This window comes from Anser cygnoides, chromosome 19, assembly GCF_040182565.1.
Source record: "Anser cygnoides isolate HZ-2024a breed goose chromosome 19, Taihu_goose_T2T_genome, whole genome shotgun sequence".
Classification (NCBI taxonomy): domain Eukaryota; kingdom Metazoa; phylum Chordata; class Aves; order Anseriformes; family Anatidae; genus Anser; species Anser cygnoides.
In genome coordinates, this window is record NC_089891.1 from 10,972,890 (window position 1) to 10,995,278 (window position 22,389).

Below are 22,389 nucleotides of genomic sequence, written 5' to 3' on the forward strand. Positions count from 1 at the left end.
CATAGGCTGTCCGCTTTCAGAAGAAAGGTAGTTTTTGTTTATTACAGCTCAGTGGAATAGATAATATATATATATACATGTTCCAGGCAATGATTCACTTCTAAGGGATACTGGTTTCTTTATTTCTAAATTTAAATATTTCTGAAAATTTCTCATAAACCTTTCAGAAGCCTGAAGCTGAAAGCTGCCTCTTCACTAGGAAAAAATATCAATGTTTCTCTTTTTGTAATTTTTCATGACTCTGCCTGACTGCATTGTGAATAGAGACTAGTTGACATCACTCATTTCTCTGCATTAACCTACAGTTAGTTAGTAGGAAGCAAATTGTTTAATTTTGCTGAGTTTCAGAGGTACCTCTGCACCATTACATCATCTTGTCACCTGCAGAAATTAGTGCTAAGCCTCATCACAGGGCAGCGAACGTGACTAATAGTAAAGAATAATCTAAGTACCCCCAATAGATCACAGAAGGAAAGAGGTTTGACTGTTCCTACTGAATGAAGGGCAGTAGTGAATTCATGATCAAGTTTACAGCAAAATGTCCTGTCTCTAGTTAAGACCTCCCATACCATGGGCCCTTTGAACAATTCCCTGTCCTTCAGTCCTAAACAACCCCTTTTTGTACCTGAGTTTCCCAATGGTGAGTGGGAAACTCAGCATGATGACCAATAAGTCACTTTTAATGAGCAGTAGGACTAGAGGGAATGGCCTCAATGGCCAAGGAAGGTTTAGGGTGGAAATAAGGAGATATTTCTTCTCAGAAAGAGTAGTCAGGCATTGGAACTGGTTGCCCATGGAGGTGGTGGAGTCACCATCCCTGGGGGTGTTTAAGGAAAGGTTGGACATGGTGCTTAGGGACGTGGTTTAGTGGGTGATATTGGTGGTAGGGTGATATTCGTGGTAGGGTGATGGTTGGACCAGACGATCTTGGAGGTCCTTTCCAGCCCTAATGATTCTATAATTCTCACAAGGTTTCACACAGTAACACCCCAGTTTAGCACAGCACCTTTTACCCTCACATAGTTCCTAGATTATCCTAATTTCCTTCAAAGGATTTGCCCCAGTGGCATTATTAGTGATGTGCTGTAAATACCACGGTTATCAATATAACTTCTTAGTGTGATCTTGTCATTGCACCAGGCTTAACACTGGCCTGGCTTGTTACTACAACTGGAGTGCGAGACACATGTGACAGTCACTGTTCTAACGATCTGAAATACTTCAGACCCGGTGAAGGCAACGGTGCGCTTCTTCAGGGCCCTGTCATGGCTTCAGGCTGCTCCACCATGGCTGAGGCCTGCTCACGCAGGCACCACCTGCCCCATCTGGGCTGATCCTTTCTGTGCCATCTCGGGTCCTGCCCTGCCTGTTTCTTCCATCTCCTGTCCCTGCCTGTTCCTGAGTGCCTGAGCCTGCCTCTGGCCGTCCCTGCCTGGCCCGCAGGGCCCGAGACCGCGTTCCCGCCGTCGCCCTGCAGATGGCAGCGCCGTGCCGCCGCTGCGAGACCGCTTTTTTCCTCTCAGCCCTTAGCGGCGGTGCCCGTTTTTACCTGGCGTTCGTATTTAGACAAATATGTATGTATAGACTGGTTAATTTTGAACGATTTTCATGGATTTCAGATAGAGAGAGAGAAGGAGCAGCCACGCTCCTGTCAGCGGGGCGTTCCCGACAGCTCCCCTCCTCTGCGTCCCCTCAGGCGGTGCCCAGCCCGTCCCTGCCTCGCTGTGGGACAGGGGATGGCCTTGGTTGTCACACCCGCACCTCCGTGGTGGCCTTTTGTGCCTGTGGGGAAGCCTGTAGCCTACCCCAGCTCCATGTGCCAAATCTATTTTCTTTCACTTGCTCAGTTTCTGTTTTAAGAAGTACACATCTGTATTTTACTGTGTCGTGGCTGGCAGGAGGTTGGTCACTGTGGTGTGTAATCTTGGCACACGGAAAGCTGTGTGCCATGAGTGGAGGTAACAGAGCTCCTCTGGCTGCAGCCATGCCCTCCCATCATCATCTGATTGACACGCCAGCCCCTAAACATCCTTCCCTAAATGCCACCATTTAAGTTACTCTGACTAACAAACAAATGATTCTGAAGCAGGTGGGGCAACAGCATCTGTATTGCGTAGTAAATTTAGGCTCCTTTCTTGAGGAAATGAGGCAGAATCCTTCTGCAAGCCTGGTATCCCTATCATCTCCTTTTACAGGACGTAATGGATGGGCTGTCTGCACAGTAACACGACGTTTTGGAGGAGGCCAAGCAGTGTGGAAGGCTTTACGGTGGCCTGTCTGCACCTGAGGCTGTTTCGCTCTCTGTGACTGTTACCGCAGGATCCTTGTAGAAACAAACCGTATCACTCACTAGCAATCTGGTTTAAAAGAGACATAAATAAGGTCCGTGCCCAGAGTTCAGAGTGAAACGCATTATATCTTTCGCCGTAGTGTGGCGAACTTTTTTTTTTTTTTTTTTTCAGCTCCGTGTCAGTGTTCCTTCTGGGCCTGTTTTTATTTCTTTCATCACTGTCAAATGCCTACTCCTAAAGCTCTACATGCTCACGCATTTTCAACCTACTCTATGGGTTATAATTGAGAAGGGGTATGTTTGCTATGACAGGAACTCTCAGCTGGCTCATTAGACCCTTCAGCAGGTGGGGGAGCCCAGAGCAGTTCATCCATCTAAATACAGACATTATTATGGCTGACCTTAGTTTGCAGTGTGAGTGACCTTCTGAAGGCTTTTAATAAATGTATCGGATGATTCCAAAAAGCAGTCCCATGCTGGGCAGCTAGATAAGAGCAATGTCATGTTAAACATTCCATAGGAGTTTGTCTAATGACGTTTGATGAAATAAAATCTCAGAAAAATAGCTGATTTATTTATTAATCCTGGCCAAGTGTTCATAACAGCAGAGTTCAGAGTAGAATCATCTTTAAGAGGTGGAACTCACGTTTTGAATAATTTTAGTTTCACCAGAATATTCTACTTCAAACTGCTGTTCAGTCTTGTGCCACTGTTTGTGTATACATTTCACATTCATAGTGTACATGGACATGTATGATTGTCTTTTCCAAAAACGAGAAAAGAAAAGAAGTTCATGTCCAGTGGCTGTGGCTTTGTTTTGTCTGGATAAAATTATTCACCAGCATAGCAAAGAGTTAGAAAACTTCCAGAAGTAAATATTTATATATATAAATACTAATAATAAAAAAAATCTTTTTCATAATTTCTATCTCCATTTCATTCTCAGGTAGCTACAAGCTTAGATGAAATTTTGTGATGTTGAAATGGATCTTCTGAGAGGAGATGTCCTGGCCAGGTTCTGCAGCCTGGCCCGGCCTGCTCGCTGCGGCCTGCTCGCTGCGGCCTTCCCGTGGCACAGCCCAGCCCATGCCCAGCAGGAAGCGGGAACTGTATTTTTTTTCCAGACTGGATATCAGGAAAAAGTTCTTCACCGAGAGGGTAGTCGGGCACTGGAACAGGCTCCCCAGGGAAGTGGTCACAGCACCAAGCCTGGCTGAGTTCAAGAAGTGTGTGGAAAACTCTCTCAGACACATGATCTGACTTTTTATTTCTTTGGGGACCCAGGAGTTGGACTCGATGATCTTTGTGGGTCCCTTCCAACTCAGATATTCTATGAGTTTTCACAGCTTGTACTCAGATTGCTTTCCAACCCAGTCTGCTCAACTTGTGAGCACCAAAGCAATAAATAAATCAAACTAGCAAACTGAAATAAGACGTGTTCTGATATCTATCACAGGGGAAATTATTTTATGCTTTCAGTAACATTTTACATCTCATATTGTTTGCATTCCTGTGGTCATTACATTTTTAAGCTTCAAGATAAAAATTTTGTCTTTTTAATATTTTTCTTCTTTCTGTTTGACTCAAATTCGCCAATAGTTTTGGCTGACCTAAAATGATATATATATTTTTTTTTTGTATGAATGTTCTAAGTAATAATACTGGCTGAAGCCACTACACGTTCATTCATTATTAAGACTGAAGGTGGTAAAAACAAAGACTTTTGTTTTCTTCTCCGTCACTGGAATCAGCAACAAATTATTTTTTCAAGAAATGAGCCTACTAAAATTAAAATTTTGGCACGCTGAAATCAGTAGCATACTCATTGTTCTTGAGTGATTGTAAAGAGGTGACTCATTAAGAACTGGAAGTCACCAAGAATGATATTCCATCCAGAGTGTATTTGGAAAATCTCATGTAACAAGTCAATGATAACTTTAAGACACTTCAGGAAATGTGATCCTATTTCTTGGAAGTATCTGATTGCGCAAAGTCCTTAGTGGGATTAGTAATAGGTCTGTCTTTTTGCATGTAATTGTTTTGTCTGAAGCCGTGATGATGTGCAGTACAGTTATTAGGTGTGAGTCTGGGACTTGACTATTGCATGTGTATGGCTTTTTAATTGCCCATCCCAACCACAAAATAAGGCATTGAGACAAATTATGTTCTCATATAGCTCATCTGGTGGAAACCTGCTGTTTCGTCGTTGTAGAGGGAACAGAAGTCAGTGTATTTTGGTCACATTAAAGAAGAGAGGCTTGTTTCCTTTTTTCTTTTTTCTTCCTTTTTTTTTTTTTCCCCCTCCATTTTTATTTAATGAAGTTGCTTTATCTAGCAATCTCTGCATGGACAACATACATCAAACAGTGAGAATTACACTCTGCAAGACTTACCTTTCCCATGGCTGCCACTACAGCTTGCTGTGACCCCAGTATGAGCCTCTTCTGTCTGCAGAAGCAGGCTACAAGTTGCAGAAATACTGCTGACTACCAAAGCCAAGTAATTTCAAACCTGAACTGCTAGAAATGGTATTCAAGCAAGATTTCTCCTCCACTCGGAGGCGCAAAACAAGAATATTAAACAGGCAGAAGTGGTCACCAAATAGAAAGAGTTTCTTATCGTTAAACAAGTACAATAATGCTGCTTTATAGATTTTGCTTTTCTTTCCTTTCTTATCCATTTTTTTTTTTTAATATTTTAACCTCAGACACCTTAAAAATGAAGCACAGCAGCAACCATAAGTGCATAAATTACAGGAACAGAAACAAGGCCGAGTCAACAGCTCTCAGCTTTGTTACTCTTTTTCTTTTCAACAGCTCCATTAGGCCTGTGTGTTATAGTCACGCAGCCATAAATGTTCTTTAGATTTAGGAAAAACAGAATAAAAAACATTCTGATATCAAACACCATGGGCTCAAACAGTATCATAGTTGTCTGCAAACGAAGCAGAGAGAGCAGTGCATCCATCTCTGCTACCTGTGTGGATGGATAACCTGACCTCCACTGCAAAAGGACCTACTGTACCTGTTGTGGTCATGTGGAGGCCTCAATCTCCTTTACTGTTGTCTGTAAATACTGTCTAGGCTAGATGAATGGTTAAGTAGACAGACAAGGTAATACAAACAACACCCACTGCAGATAATCCTAGAAAATATATGTTTTCTTGTAGATGTCTCTGCAGAAAGTAATATAGCTGGGTGAAAATGTTCTGATAAAGCATATTTTGGTGAAAAATATGTAGTTTTAGAGACAGCTTTGCATACTGTACTCATCTTGTTCTTGCTTAGTTACTCATTGGAGTGATATATACGTCTGTATACATATGTCTATAGGGTGTATTCAGAAAACTTTGTTTTGCTGTTTGACAGTGAAATGTTCTTTTCTTCCTGACATGACTTTTGCATTCCAAAATTCCTTCTAATTAAAATATACCTAAACAGGCCTGAATCTAAATGAAATTCTGAGCATTATTTTACCCCCAAGAAGCACATTTTGACGTATCAATTTGCATTAAAATATTTTTGTAATAATTTGATCCAAAAAGTTTATACTTGACTTGGCAGTAAGAGGAGAAGTCAGTTACTTATATAGCTCTATTGAGAAGTACTAATTACAGCTTCTGCTGTTCATGGTGCATGGTATGTAGACATATGACTCACGTATATATCACCCTTTTTTCTTTTGAAGAAATGCAGTAGGAATTTTAACTGCAGAGATGAACATAAAGGACCCGAAGTTAATGGTTCACTTAGGAATAAATAGTTCCTCTTCTTGACACTTGCACACAGAGTGCCAGACCTCAGCTGGACTAAATCAGTAAATCATTAACTTTAATAGGGATTTGCCAGTTTACACCTACGGAGGATCTGGCTCACATATTTCAGCGACGATTCTCCTCAGACATGGCCAACACATCAGGCATGGGTTCCTATCCGCAGAAGTCAATGGCTACAAATCTGCTGTTCCGCCTGGGATGCCGAGAGCACAGGCCTTTCCTCAAGACAGGATATAATGCAACTTTCCAATCATATATCAGATACATGAAGAACAAGACTTTTGTGCCCATGTAGCTACTGTATTTTTTTAATGAATCAGACAGGAATACTGCTTAAACTGCCTACCACTAACTTTAATTTACAGTGTGTGGTAATATAGTGACAGTAATGTTGTCATCATTCTCTCTCTTCCTCTGTGGCATCAAGCCCAGACTTTCACATTCTCATTTTTAGGATGGTGTCAAACTGAGTTTTACCCCCACCTACTCAACCCCCTGATGAAATGATATGTTATTAAAAAAAAAAAAAAGGAAAAAAAAAGCTGGGGGGGGGAGGCAAAAGAGACCTCACTGATAACCTTAACTTCAGAATTTGCTGGTTTTTCTCTTCTGCCTTAATGTGCTTTTCATCCAAGGAACAGAATGAAAATGCATTTTCTACGGTAGTAACTGGCATGTTCTAAATGGTGTCAGAATTCAAGAACATGACAAGGAAAATACAGCTGGACTGGAGGGCTCCACCACACATATAGTAGGAAATATTGCATTCCCATGCTGTTTTCATGCATGCAAACGATCAGCCACATTACAAACCCTTAAAAACATTGTGAGAAAACTTGACATTTCCCAGATGGGCGGCTTATTTGAGACTAGCCCATCTGACTTTCCTTTCTCCAAGGGAATTTAACCCCTTGGAGCTCCTGCAGGGAAGCTGTGTTTCTTTGTCATTCTACTGAAAGGCTAATAAAATGGCGCTGGTTTGGCAGGAATGTTAGAGTTTAGGTTGACACCCAAGTCTTTGTGCAAAGTGCGGTCAAAGATGCGCCGGTAGCTCTTACTCTTTGGTTTTACAGAGAGCAGCCCATGCCAAGCTACAATCTGCACAAACCGCATTACAGGCTGTAATGAGACCAAAATCAGCAACTGCTAGTCAGTCTCCACCATGTATAATCCTAACAAGCATCATGGCCTTGCAGGCTTTAAACTGTTCTCCATGTGTCAAGACCTCTTGAGCTTAAATTCAATATGTTTTCAATAACTCCATGAAAAACGCATAAGCTTGCTTTAGCTTCGGGGCAGATCATTTGGGGAACAAACTCACCATCTAGATTTTTTTGGCATAGGCAGTAGAATTAGATCTTTCCAATTTCTAATGCACCACCCTGAGCAAATGTGGTTGGTATGTAACTAGTGTTGAGTACTGTATAGGAGGTTTCATATTTGGTAGATCTCTTAAAACCTGTAAAAATATTATTCAAAATGCACACCTTACTAGTACCCTTGATTTTGTAATAATCTTCCTTAATTATGCCATCCTGTAGGCCTATTGACATTTTTTTTTTAAGATAGACACAATTTTGTTCACTATTAGCTGGCTCAAAAAATAACCTTTGTTTTTCAATGCCAGACCGTTTGTATTCAACAGGTCAACTAACTCAAAGGCACAAAGGCAAGTCTTTTTAAAATCAGAAAAAAAAAAAGAAAAAAAATGCACAGGGACATCCCACTGTTAAACAACTGAATAACGTCTGGCTCAGAGGCTCAAATGCAAACGGCAGTGTCTACTCTCAGTGTAAAGATGGTGTTCCATCTAATACCTCATATGATACAAATCACTGATTTAACTGTTATTGTCTGCTCTCTTTTTCTTTCTTTCTTCCCTGTTGATCCCTTCCCTTTTGCTCCCCCCAAACCCTTTATCAAAAATAACTTCTGGAAGGAAAAATAAACACTGGAAGACGCTCAGCTGTTTTGGCAACCATGTGTACAAGAAAGGCCTTTTCCCCCTACTCTGCTCCTCCAGACTGAAAGGAGCTGGAGCTCCAGTTTGGAGGCAGACAAGCAGCCTGTGAAACTTCAGCCAGTTTTCATCACAGCTGGCCATGCCTGTGTGCTTTCAGACAAAAGACTTCCGTCTTTATCTGGCACTTATTGAGACATCTCATTCAGCTAGAGATAAAAGGGAAAAGATGTGCTTTGAAATTGAACCATTAGGGCGTCAAAGAAATCAGCATGCAAATGCCACACGCAAATGAATTCAAGATGAAGCTTGAGGATCAAATCGCAGTGCCAACAGGAGTTTGCCTGCACAGGGACCCAGCAAAGCCATTGTAAAGACCTCAGGGGAGTTTGGCCCTATGTTTGTTAAGGGAAGGAGGTTTAAAGTTGGATGTGGAAGCAATCTTAATAAATGACAATGGGATGGATTGTTTCAGAGAAATGTCCCTGGTTTGCCAAAGGCCTGAGTAGATTATTCACCAAAATGGCTTCAATAGAGCATGGAGAGTTTCCTTCTGATTTCCCACCTTGCAGATTCGCATAGAACTTAGCGTGCCGCCCTCCTGCATGTTTTTCACTTTCCCCACTGTTTGTACTGGTGCAGGGCTGGTGTGCTATGCGTGGACCTTGTTTGTAGGAGCTCTATCTCAGACCAGAGGGTCTGAGGTAGTTTACCTTTAAACATTTGGTACCCAGTTATAAAAAGTGAAAGTATTTTTTTTCTTACTGCCTATAAAAGGATAGTATTAGCCAAAACCAAAAACAAGTCTCTGATGTAACAATCTTACTATGTTTAAAAGGCTGTGTGTGGAACATGTCTCCCAGTAGAAAAGAATCAAGATTATCAAGACTTAGCTGAAATGACAGTAAAAGATAGTCTTTGTTGTGGATGCTGGAAGTAGACAGACCCTGAGGTTTGCTTGCTTCTTCAGTACTTTACCACTGCGTAACACTATCTCCTAGTTTGTCCCATGCAATCCAAGCTGTGATTGTTGACTATGCACAGCAATGATCATTTCAAAATCTGTAATTACCTGTAGAGACTAATTAATGGTTGGGGCTAACTTAAGAAATCTCCACTTGCCCACAGCCTATGGATAGATGTGGTGAATATAATCCCCTCTTTCAATAGGGATTTTATTCTGATTTCATTTGCCATTTTTGTCCTTCAGCTGAGACGCACAGCATTGGCCTCGTATGTGAAGAATGAAGCATTTGAGCTTTCCACCAGGAGAAATGTTCCACTGCATGATAGCTTTCCACCCACAGAGAAAACTACCACTTAATAACGTGCAAATCTCTAGTTAAAGAATTACAGAGATTAGCCTGAAGCCTGACACTCATCCTGCAGGAGGGAACCTCACTAAAATGCTGTTGACAAAGGGAAACTTTGTTAAGCATGTTTAGTTCAGCCCTGCTATTGCAAAGATCCCTAAGCTGCTTTGTTTTATGAGACTTAGGGCAAAGGGTTTTCTTAAAGCAAAGGGCAAAGGATTTTCTTGAAAACCATATTCGTTCTATAAGGGTGCATAGTCTCATGGGATCTGGGGATTAGATGTTCATTTCCTATACAAAAGCTTCATAATTGTCTAAAGGATGCCTGGATATTAACCAACCTCCAAGTAAAATATCAAATACGGTGCCTGAAAAAAAAAAAAGAAAATCAGTGATGAAACTCATGAGTTTCTCTCCATGGAAATTGTTTGTAAAAGGCAAAAGATTTATAGGATCTGAAGAGAAACCAGAGAGCAGTGTGCAGATGAATCTGCAGAGAAGCTGTGATATGATGAATATAGCCTGCAAGAAATTCCAGTCCTGGTTCACAAATCTGAGAAAGTTCCACTTGGATACACATCCCTTTCCCAACATCTCTCATTATGTACCTGGACTTTCATAACTCCCAGGATTAATTACACACGTCAGCCCAGAGTAGCACTGCATCATAGTCTGGCTGGGGAGCTCATCAAAAGGAACCGTGCGCATAGCTGGTGGGGATTGACACTGCTGGAACAATAACGCTCTGAAGGCACTATGAGAAGATGAAGTTTCATGCTGAACTAATGTGAAATGAAATGTATTTGGCTAGCTCAATATGCAAGAATTTTGGGAAGTTATTTTCATAAAAGAGCATGTCGTCCATGCGGAAAGCCTGTACTAGATCATTCGCTGCCTTTTGAAATGGCTCCAATGCATTGATGAAACAAAAAAGCGTAATGCAGAAATGAAATAATCTATGATATGCCACCAAGGTAGGATCTTTCCTGATCCCTACATACCAATTTATTCTGATGGTATCTATTTACAAAGGAACTCTCCTAAAGCATTTTGTGCCTGTTGCTACAAGGAGTTTGGAAGCAATCTTGAACCATCTGTTAGCTAAGACTCTTCCCAAGAAACAAATATTCATATTTTAAATCTCAGTTACCTTTTATACAATTGTAGCTGATGCTATCCAAGATGATGAAGACTGTGCAACCAGGTCATTGTCTACGATGAGATTAGCTTTTTATTCAGTGATACTTAATCTGTCAACATGAGGCTTGCCTCACAGGAACATTCCTAATTTATGTGCAACCAAGGTTTTATGCAATCGTATCTCCCATGTGTCTATTTGGGAACATGCTAGCTTAGCACAAGAGAAGCTGTTCTACGTTTATTGTCTTCTCTGGGTACGTTCTCAAGGCAAGCTCTGGCGCTTTTATTAATTAAAGTATTTACTGAGGACCCATTCCCTATAGGACCATCCCCAAAGTCGTATCTCTCTGATCTGGTTTTCTGTTATTTCCTCTTCTGATGAATCAGCAGTTACTCCTGAACCAAATCTCTCCTTTTAGCCAGAGTGAAAGTACTTGGTAGTGACCTGTTGAGGTCCTAAAATTTCTTATGAATTAACTGAAAAAAGCCCTCACCCTTCAGACACAAATGTATAATCAACTGGTTTCAGAATATCTTTCTTTCAAGCAGCAAGGACTGTGTGCAGAAAAAAAAAAAAAGATTTGCACTACAGATTGGTGCTTGTCTTGTCTAAATCAGTTATTACAATCACAAGTATTGCTATAATGAAACATAATAATTGTTATATTATTGTTATTATAACTGTAATAACAATAATAGAATTATACTGTTTTATTGTAGCAACTATTCCCATTCCCTTGTAGCAAGTAAGACTTCTAATTTTAACTCCACTTGGTCTTTTAGTAATTTTCCCATTTTTGACTGTGAGATCTGCTGGCAACCATGGTATCTTTATAGCCTATGGCCCCATCTGAAGTGAGGTGTCAGTTCAGTACTGCTCCTCCTATTAGCTATATGGACAGGGCAGGGCGTGCTGAGCAGTCCTTCCAGAGTTCGGTGTAATAAAATATCTGAGATTATCATACAGCATAGTATGGAATGTGCTTGGTATTCCTTTGCTATTAAAATGTTTTCCTGTTTTCACTATTTAAAGACATTAAATACCCATTTCTTAAACATTGCAACAGTTCTACCACCTTCACACACAGGTTCAGTAATCCACAAAGACAGAGAAGTGACTGACACCTTCACTTGTAGGCTCTGACCAAAAAAGTTTAGACTTCTGAAAATGGCCTTTTTCTCATTTTCTTTTAAACTCTCTGTCTCTTTTTTCCTAATAAACCCTTCACGGGGATTACCTCTTTGTAAAGTGTATAGTCTGAAGTTAGTTTTGGGTGGCTACTCCCTCTATACGAGCGGTTCTCGTGACCATATGTAGCATCTGTGCTTGACTGCACTTCCATACAAACCGTCACCAGCAGGGCTATGGTATGGGATGTTTGTTGCTCTTGATTGATTCTGTACAAGAATGGCCTACATAGCAGTTTTCTGCAGTATCCCATGGGATTTTATAGTCTTACACTACATCAACTAATATTATGCTATAAAGACTAGGTGACTGGAGTGAGTTTGATATCACATTTTACTCCACAGGGAATTTTTAAGTCTGCAGGAAAGGTGGTTCCAGAGGGGTAAAGAATAGAAATGGATTATTTCAGACATCCCTCTGTGAGTTGTGCTGCCCTTTTCTACAATAACTGATTTTAGTTTTGCTTGCAGACTCAACACGTCGGGTTTTTCCTGCTGCAATTAGTGATTAGAGTCAATTTTATGAGATTAAAGTGAAAACTAATGGATCTGATTTTGCACTTAATGCTGATGTTGCTGACATTTTGTGAAGTAAAATTGCTATCAGTGAAATCAGAATTGGATTCAATCATAATATTTGGAACAGCGGTGGCTCTAGATTTATAAGCTACTGCTGTGGAAGTGAAGGAAGAAATAGGCTTTTCTTGGCTTCTCTGTTACTGCTATTGAATGCTACTGGTACAGGTGATCAAACAGATTATACAGAGGCAGAATACGGAAGTCTCTCTTATGAAAAATCTTTGAAATACTCATCCAGTGCACTGAGGCCTTATAGAAAATGAACTATAGAGACAGTCCTGCCACTGCCCTGGGAAATAAATGGGTTGACTCATAGAGCTTTCTGCCTTTAATTACTATGAATCCACTGATTAAGCCCAGGAGCTCTCCTCTTAATCCTGAATTACTCATTTTGACCCTCGCAGAGTTTATATGCCTGAGCCATGACACTGTCACCCCAGAAATCCTGTGCTGCTCATTGCAGAGGCCGTCTCCACCGGGTGAAACAGAAACCAGCAGGTACTTTAGCGGGGCGACCTCCATGTACAGGCAAGCATCCGTCAAGGCAGCCTTTCCTTAATTGAGTTGCTTACATTCCACGCTCAGTTACTGTCTGCTGACTTGCAAAAGAACAAAGGAACAGCTACTTCCTATTAAGGAAGGTAATAACTTAATTAAAACCAAGTTCTATGCACTGCAGGATCTAGTTTGTCATCAAGAGGCCTTCCTTGCCTTTCCCTATAGTTTTTGATAATCTATGCCAGATATTTAATCACTGGATACCCCGGTATAAAGCTTCTAGCCTCCATAACCAGCAGAAAGCTTGTCAAAATAAATTTTAACTTGTGACCGTGGTAGAAGACCAACTAGAAGGTATTAACAGAATCAGAGCTGTCAATCAGAGCTTGGGCGCACCGTTTATATTATTAATTCCAACTCTGGTGGCATGGTCTTGGGATAACAACCATCCTAAGCTGCATTGGTCCAAAAAACACAAACCAAGAGTGGAATATATTTCGTGCTGAGGTGACGTTACTGAGTGTCCAGAGAAAGATTTTTTCTTTCTCTTTTTGTCTTTGAAAGGTGATGTTTTATTAGATTATTCCCATTGCCAAAAGACACAGCTACTGTCTGGCTTCGTTTGCTGACTGCTTTTTCTAATGTAAAGATTCATTCCACACACAAATGCAATCTCTTAAGAAAAAAAAAAAAAAAGTTTGTTTGTTTGTTTCTACTAATTTCCTCCTAATTAATGCAGCATGTTAGAATGGGGGCTGTGAATAGCGGGTTATGAAGTGAAACTGGCCTCACAAATTGAAATCTATCTCGGAGACTATACGTTGGAGGTATTATTACAATGCAAACCAGCGGGAAGGATTCCAGAGAGAAAGAGGAGAAGTGTGTTAATTGAGAACAATAACATGCCAAAGACCTCCAGAAGCTGGTGGCCTTAATAAAATGAGACAATGCTATGTTGTTGCATAACCTGAACTTCAAATTCAATTTCAGTTATAGGGGAACAGAAGTGGTGCAGAGCTATTTCGTGTATAAGGCCATCTGAATAGAGAAGGTTTCACGGGCCATGTTGAACTGGGCTTGAACTGCATTTCTCTCTCCCATATCAATCACATAAACATGGAATAAATTTCAAGGGCATTAAGCACACGGAAGGTGACGTTTGCAATCACAGTAAATATGCTGGTCCTCTGGTTTCAGTTCCACCTTGATATGGTTTGCTTTCCTGCCCTATGCGGTTCTGCCAGTCTCGTGAATTAAACTGCTGCCTGCAGGGGTAATTAGAGCAGGAACTGTTGGCATTTATTTGATTTTGAAGAGTCCATGATTTCAGAGTTTGTTTTAATCCCCTAGTTTTCTTCATCCTCAAGAACAAAACTAATCTGAACTTGCCTGGAGAGGTTCCAGAACTCCTCTCACTGCGACTTTCTTCCCTGGTCACTTCAAGGGTGAAGCCCTGAAGTAGTGCTAGACACACAAACCTTGTACAGTCAGGCAGGGTCATGGATTAAATGCATTTCTTTCCGCCTCCTGTGTGGGAGGTTCTGCTCTTTTGTCTTCAGTAAAAGAAGTAGTTAGGAGCAAGAAGCTGTCTTGACATCCATGAGCAAATTCATGAGTCAATTTGTACAGGTTCTAGGACATATGATCTGTACATGGGTGTCCTCTGCTCAAGGTGCTTGAGGATATTTCAAGGCAATGATTTCTATGCCCAGAACTATTTGGCAATTTCTATTAGTGTAATTTTTGTAGCTGTGTGAATCACTTTCGCACTGGTTTCCCACTAATTATTTTGGTGCATTCTCCAATCAGGCGTTTGGATCCTCTTTGCTAGATAAAAATGCTTCAGTTTAAAGAAGACAGCAGAGTGCGATATACTACTAAAGATCATGAATATTTTTTTTAATAAATCTGGTCTGAGTAAGACCACAATATTAATCCAGTGATATTTGCTTTATCTTATTTGAGCAGGTAAATGGAGAGTAGAAAGTAAATGCAAGCTTTAGGATTTTGTCAAACACTCTAGATCCTGGGCTATTCTGGAATATTTTATGAACAACTCAAAAACAGTGGTTCTTTCCTTTCCTCTTTTTTTTTCCAGGTAATAGAAATTTAATTGAGTTATTCATAAATGTGTACAACCTTTACTGAGCTGTATGTGCATTTCGAAGCCAATGTGTTGGAGACAAACTCCAATATCTCTTAGAGTTTCCCCCCTTGCCACTACAAGTCTGCAATATGCAGCACTGTGGTGTGTGCCTGCATGGGGTATGCATTGCTGGGATGTATTTGCGCATATCAAAAGCACTAGTCTCTCAATCATTCATTGAAAGTTCCAGTTGGCTTAGAGTCTTCCTGAAAAAAAAATGTTTATTTTGTCTTCTTGACTTACTTTTCCTCGTGTCTGAGTATTGTGCCTCCAGGAAGAAAAGCTTAAATTGCTGAAGTAGGGCCTTTTTTCAAAGCCTGCCAAGAATAAAGTGGCTTAATAAGAAAGCACACAGATTTTACTTTCTTAGAGAAAAAAAAAAAAAAAAAAAGGAATAAGTCATTTAGAATGAGACTGGAAACTTCTGTAGGAGCAGGCAAAGATAGGAGCATTTGGGGAAGTAATATGGAGCTAACTAGCCATGAAACTTGGAAAGCTCTCAGACCCTGCTGACCAAATTTCATCTCTAAACACACGCTGATTTATGCTGGTGGAAATTATGTAATGGCAAGTCAACAACAATAGGTTTACAGAGTGATGTAGCCGGGCTGCCATGAAGCATCCCTGTCCCAGCGGGAGGCGTTTGCCGTGGGACACGCCAGCGGCTGTCCCTTTTGCGGTAGCGTGGCTGGCACTGTGTCCGGCCGTATCGGTGTGGGCAAGGGACCCTCCCTGAAAGACTGCTTCACTCAGGAAACGTAAATGCCAAAGCTGCTCTCCTGGCATGTATTACGATCTCCTTTCCTTTCGATTTTGGATATGAAATTGGTGTTGGCCTGGCCCCCGATGTTTCAGCTCCTGGCTGCCACAGCGTGTGGTGTCACTCTCGGTACCGGGGCGAGGCTGAGATCTCTTTGCCCGTTTGCAGCTTGACCACCAAAATAGATGACACTTCCATTTCTGCGGTGGCAGAGGGAGACTGCCAGCCAGTGATTATTTTGTTTATTTTGTCTGAGCAATATTTGTACAACAAACACTATCGGCAGTAGTCGTGAGTCATCTTGTTAGCTGCAGAACATATGCAATTTCTGTTCCCTCCAGCAGCAAGGCTTGTAATGCTGGGAGGGAAATGCGTCCTACTGGGAAAGATGGTGAGTTTGTGCTGCTGCTGTTCATCAGGGACTGGTGAGTCCAGGCTTGAGAGCCCAGTCAAGTCCTCCAGCTTTATGCAGCCTGGAATTAGGTTGGGATGTTCCAGCACTGCCATCTTCTTGGGCTTCCTGACAAAGTGTTGAGTAGCTGTGGGTTGAGAGTAACCCATTCTTAATTCCAACAGGCCTTGTCTCTTATTCAGAAAACCTAGATTCATTTTCCCAGCTGCAAGCTCATGAAACCTAAGAAAAGGAAGAGAAAACAATATGCTATATTACGTATGAAAATCTGGAAGTTTGATGCCTTGTTTTGCATAAGGCTCCAGCAAGAAGACATTGTGTCCTCACTCGGTGCCAGATCTTCAGTGCAGTATTGACTCAGTGGGCTGGATGCCACCTCTTGAGTCACTTAGCATCACTTCTCGATACACCTGGTTTATAACTTATTTTTAGAGGTTTCCAGTCTAAGTACAAATAAACATGCCCAGCCCATCTTAGACCACAGCCTTAGGTGGAGCAGTTGCAGAATTCTTATAGATAATGCAATGGTAGTGGAGGGAAAAAAAATCTGAATAATTGAAGAAGAATACTGAACTAAACATATATGTTATTGTTGATCGGTTGATTAAGGGTATTTAACATTCAGAATTGTTTGTTTCTTTATTTATTCCCTATCCAGAGAGATCAGGTGAATGCTCTTGCTGTCTGACTGCAGTGCTCATTCATTCTTCTGGTATTTATCAGCTCAGATCCCACTTGTCGTGACTAGGTATTATCATAAATTCAACTGTTGCAGTATTTTCAGAAAGTAGGACATGAATGCTATCGAAACAAAGCCATCAGCTGTATTGTTATTTACCGGTGTGTGTAGATCTCAGACAGGTCCCTTCTGTGATAAACCCAGAATAAAAGGCAGGCAGACCCTGCCGCAGGTACTTTTCAGTCTAAGAGAATAGCAGGCTGAACAAAGGGATGCAAAACAGGACTGATAAAGGTGAACAGACTGAGAGAAAAAAAAAAAGAAAAGAAAAAAAAGACAAAACATAGCTGACCATCACTAAAATTCAACCGAATGCTGACTAAAACATATTTTGCAGAATTTGTCCAGGATTTTAAAAACAGCTTCAATATAAGAAGGGTCTTGTGTCAGGGCTAAAGATGGGGCCAGTCTCCTCAAGGATGCATCATCAGATTTCCCAGATAATTCCCAGTCACATTCCGGGTTGCCTGTTCAGCACCGCCTGTTCTTTTCAGCTGGTCCCAGAACGCAGTGAACTCACTGACGGCTCCTTTACTTTTCTGAGTAGCTTTATCCCACCTATGATTTGATCCTGTCCCCCTCAAGATAAAGAAAATTATTGTACACTCTCCAGTGAGCTCTGGACTGGACACAAACCAGTGCCTCTCTGACATCTCCTTGTTGGGACCACTGGTCCAAGCAAACCTTTTCAGTGGGATGTGCAGGATTGGGCTCAGATTTCTTAATTTCTTTAGATTCTACCCTAACACTTTTATTCAGGGCTTGCTGAAATTACTTGTGTTGTTAAAAGAATTCAGAACTTGAGCCTTTTAGTAGAGGATGGTATTCAGATCTCCCACATGTTGATTAATCTTTATTTTATGTTTAGCAGTTGAGCAGATTTTTAAAACCTTTCATTCCTCACCAGCAAAGTCACCTGTTTTCAGAAAGACACTCACTGGAAAAAGTATGTGGGCAGTCAGATTTCCTTGTGGTTCAACCACTCCTATATTTGAAACACTGCTCTGAATAAAAAATAAAATAAAAATAAAATAAAATAAAATAAAATAAAATAAAATAAAATAAAATAAAATAAAATAAAATAAAATAAAATATAATAATAAAACACTTGAGGCTTCCAAGACCTGGAAAGTCTAATTTGTTATAATCTCACCCATTTCTGAAGACCTGTGATCATTTCCTGAGTCTTATCTTATGGTCCATCTTTCTGTACCATATACAAAAACCTGTCTTTTTCCATTTCTTTCACATGATGACTTGTGCCTTCTGTCCCTCTTTTGCCATTCTTTGCTTTAAAAATTGCTCGAGTCACATGAGAAGCTATAACTCAGCATCGGATGGGACAAAGAATCCGGTGGATATTTCAGATGTGCCTTATCGTTAATAAGTTCTGCTTGAGTTAAATAATTCCTGCATTGGCAGCTTTCTTTACTTTTCATGTGGAAATTGCTTTTCAGAGGACATGCATGTCTGTTTGTTTTTCAGACCCAAAGTCTACTTTTTGAGAACTTCAATACAATATAATGAAAAAATAAATTAGAATAAGATGAAGAAGAAGAAGAAAAGACCTAGTTAAAAAAAAAAAAGATTAAAAAAAAAAAAGTATTCCTGGAACGCAAACAGCAAGCAGAAGTCCAAAGAAAAACCCCAACCTACGTCAGGCCTAATATTTATCAGGAATATGACACCAATGTGGTCATTTTTTGCTTGTTTACTGTTCAAATGAAGTTTATTCAAATTTTTAATCTACAAACTTTCCTTTAGGCTCCTGGGCTGAAAGGGCAAGCTGGGTTTGGACAGAGTGGCTTGAAGGAGAAGAAGAGATGAAAGGAAAGGGAGAAGGCAAGGAATAAAACCTGACTTGCCAAAAATATAAAGTACACAAACTAAAATTCTTTGCTGGCCATGTCTCTGTTTCACAGCATTGTGAATGCTGAGAATTTTGAAATGAGAAGCAAATTGTGTAGATAGATATTTGCCCTTCCTTGCCCTTAGGTGAAAGTTGAAAAATGGTGAGAAAACTTCAGACACTAAAACTGAAAAAAAAAAAAAAAAAAAAAAAAAAGCCTTTTACACCAGCAGAAAGAGTTAATAATGTTTGTTATCCAGAGGACTAGAAATTATTTCTAAACCATGGGGCCGATTTAGGGTTTTGGCTCTTGTCAGTACAAAGTACAGAAACCATCACTACAGATGTGAGTGGTACAGCTTCTCCACTTCTTTTCTACACCAAATGTGTAATATTTGCGTAATGTGTAATATTCCACCCCCTGTGCACTACTTGAAGAAATTCAGTACTGGGGCTTTTGCCATGCTGGACTCTTTCAACTCTATTTTTTTATTGGTTTATTCAGATGACAGACCTAGTATCGATGACAACATTTACATTTAAGATCTACCATGAACATGAAAATCAGCTTCAAATAAAAACTTTCTGGGGGCATTCAGAATCTGATAGAGATACCCTTGCCTTTGAGATAGGCTTTCAGGTCCTGGTACGTAGGGCATTTATGACTGCAATTAGCAATCTCCTTTTAGTAAGAACCTTTCATATTATGTAGTACTTGCCAGCAACTGTCTTCCAGTTGAAATTCCTACAAAATATCTTAAAACGTCTGGCTGCACGAATAGAGCACATTAAGACAACAGGAGGTTTTATTTATTTATTTATTGTGTAATAATTCTTCTTTTAAAAGAATAATTACCCAGCACAACCTCAAATTGAAAGAAGTTATTTCCTTTGAAGAAACTGGAATACAGAGTACAGTCTCTCCTTTCCATTAGCTGCTTGCTTGAGGTATAGCCCAAATGCAAAGAGGGACAGAAATATGATACATTAAAATTATGCTCTCTGGCTTGAGCTGTCCTTATAAAATGATTGATCTACTTTCTTGTATGAATTCATTTCAAGGGCCATCTTACCTGAATGAATGTACTAAGGGAACTCACTGAAGAAGCTATAGAAAAAGGATCATACAGACATTATTGAACATCCACAAACCACTGTAATGAGACCTAATTTAGGCTGTTTTAAGCTTTGATGATTTTTTTTTTATTATTATTATTTCTAATGGCTCCCAGCTAAAATTTGTGTCTCAACCAAAGTTGAAATGATAAATAACTTGTAGTTACCACAACCAGAACAAATTTATAGCTGCCCACATTACTTGGCAAAGGGAAAAGATTTTAGAAAGATGAAAAAAAATTAGGAGGAGGCAGTACATGTACTAAAAGGCTCTACTGGGAAAACGAAGCTGAGATATCAGGGCCCATACTGTATGAGACTGCCAGCTAAGAATAAGACAGAAAATGGCTGATTATTGCTGTTATCTTGTTTTCATGGGAACAAGGATCTTCTCGCTTCTCATCTCTCATGTTTTTTCCATAATTAATTTGCTTTCCTAGCTCCTTTTCTAGCAAAGGGGTTGGATGCTAAGTGCTAAGCAAAACATCCACATGCACATGGAGCAAACCTTGACTTTTTAGCTTTAGGAGTTTGCATTGTACATACATGGCCTTCTTCCAAGCAGCAAATCTCTCAACACAAAGTACAACTTTTCTGACAGCCAGCTAGAAGCTTAACTACTATCTCTATCAATATTTATGATATTTATTATTATATTTCTTATAATAATATATAATATACATATATATTATATATACATATATAAATAATATACAAATATTTATTATTTGTTGAGCTAAGTTGAAAGAATGGGAAAACATAAAGCTGTATGGCAAGTCAAGCTTAAGTTTCTAGTCTGAAAAGTATATTTTGTACACAGGCAGATAATTAGAAGGTAGTGGCATAGGGAAGTCAGATGCATGGGACACATCACAATTGTTTCATTTTTATTTTTTTCCATTGGAAATAAACACATTTTTCACTTGTGTCCATTAAACTGCACTGCTTCCCTGGAGTAAGGATAGCCACTCGATCACCTTAAATACATGTGTATAATGTATTAATATGGGGGACATATGGGACATGAAATGATTATTTAGAGATAACAAGGAAAATACTATAATCAAGTCTTTGTGGCCATTTATTTGAGTAAGAGCGAGGAATTCTCTCCATCATTATTCTATACACCTTGTTCACTTTTTGGGAACATTGGCATGAGTGAGAGGAACATGTTGTGAAACTAAGCAAATACTTACGCAGGAATATTCCTGTACCATGTGTATTTACATAAATATTCATCTGAGAAGTATTTAATGGCCGCTTTGACAGGCTGTGTGCCGAAGTGAGCTGAAATAATACGCTGTGCCTCGGTAACCAGTTGCCCAAAGTAAATTTGGATCAAATTTATTCAGCAAAACTGAAGCTGAGAGATGCAGAGAGCCCTAAGCTACAAGGAACCCCTGGCCGTGAGCCAGTGGGGCGAAGGAAGAGAGGAATTATGCTTCCTTGGGAGAGCCATGGGGACCGGGGCACCTCTGCAGGAAGGGAAATGCCAGGAACCTCCAACAGGACCTCTCGGTCTGCAGCCTGGATACTCAGGCTGTGTGCTCGGGGCGAGATTTGCCCCCAAAGTGCACGCAGTACACACATACAGTACGCAGGGTGAATGTGTGTGAAATGTTTCAATTACCTCTAAAATAATGTTTAACATGTTCCAGACATACTGCATTAAGCAAATAGCCAAGCAGTATTTGAAGCATATTCTGTTTTTCATTTTAATAGATTGTAAATGTATTAAACACATGTTAAGAATATATTTCATATACTGCATTTGTAAAATATTATCAAATTTATATAGGCGGAAACCACAGAGCCACCACAGGATCGGCCCAAGAGCAATACTATTTTGTAAGTTAACCTTTTAGCACCATTCTATCAGAAGGATGGAGGATTTGATTTGATTTGAGTTCTTTCCATTTCATTTTGTTTCATTTTTGAAGAAGAGCCTCTAGGTGGAAACCCTGTCATTAACCCTTTCAGCTATAAGCTTTGTGCTGTATGCAAAGCCCATACCCCAGACATCGGGATGGGAGGCTCTGGAGTTACCTGCTTTTGCGCAGAGATAAGTGCTAAATGTTGGAGCTGAAGCACTGCCCCTGTAGCCGTACGGTTAGGTGTCTGCTCCACATTTAATATGCCCCCTCAAATCATTTGATAATGTTAACTCTATTAAAAGGGAAGTCCAGTAAATATTTCAAAGTTGGACAATGTTATCAAGAACTCACAATTCTGCTCGCCCTCTTTCTGTCTTGCAGACTGAGCTAAGTGGAGTCGGTTTTTGTGTCTTTGTCCAAGCCAGGGAGAAGGGTTTAGGTTTGAAGAAATATTCCGGACACCCTCAGGTTTCTCTGAAATCAGAATCTGGAGCTAAGTCTGTTCCCTGGAAATGACTCCCATCTCCCTGCTGAGCTCAGCCAAAATCCTGGAAGTCAGCACTTAACACGAAGCAGAGCTCGGGCTCTGTGAGACAATTTGACCTAAAACTATAGCAATTAATCAGGGGTACCCATAAAGTACAATCCACTCCTCATTCTCAAAGTGTGGAGGAATCCAACATATTTCAAGACTCAAACCTTCGTTGCTGGTAATACAGGAATAATTTTGGTAGCTGGCTGTTACATTGG

General features: G+C 40.2%; 1 pseudogene; it reads right to left on the reverse strand.

The window, feature by feature from the left end:
* Window positions 1-9,691: 9,691 nt before the first annotated feature.
* LOC125182867 (U5 spliceosomal RNA) lies at window positions 9,692-9,813 on the reverse strand (annotated as a pseudogene).
* Window positions 9,814-22,389: the final 12,576 nt, after the last annotated feature.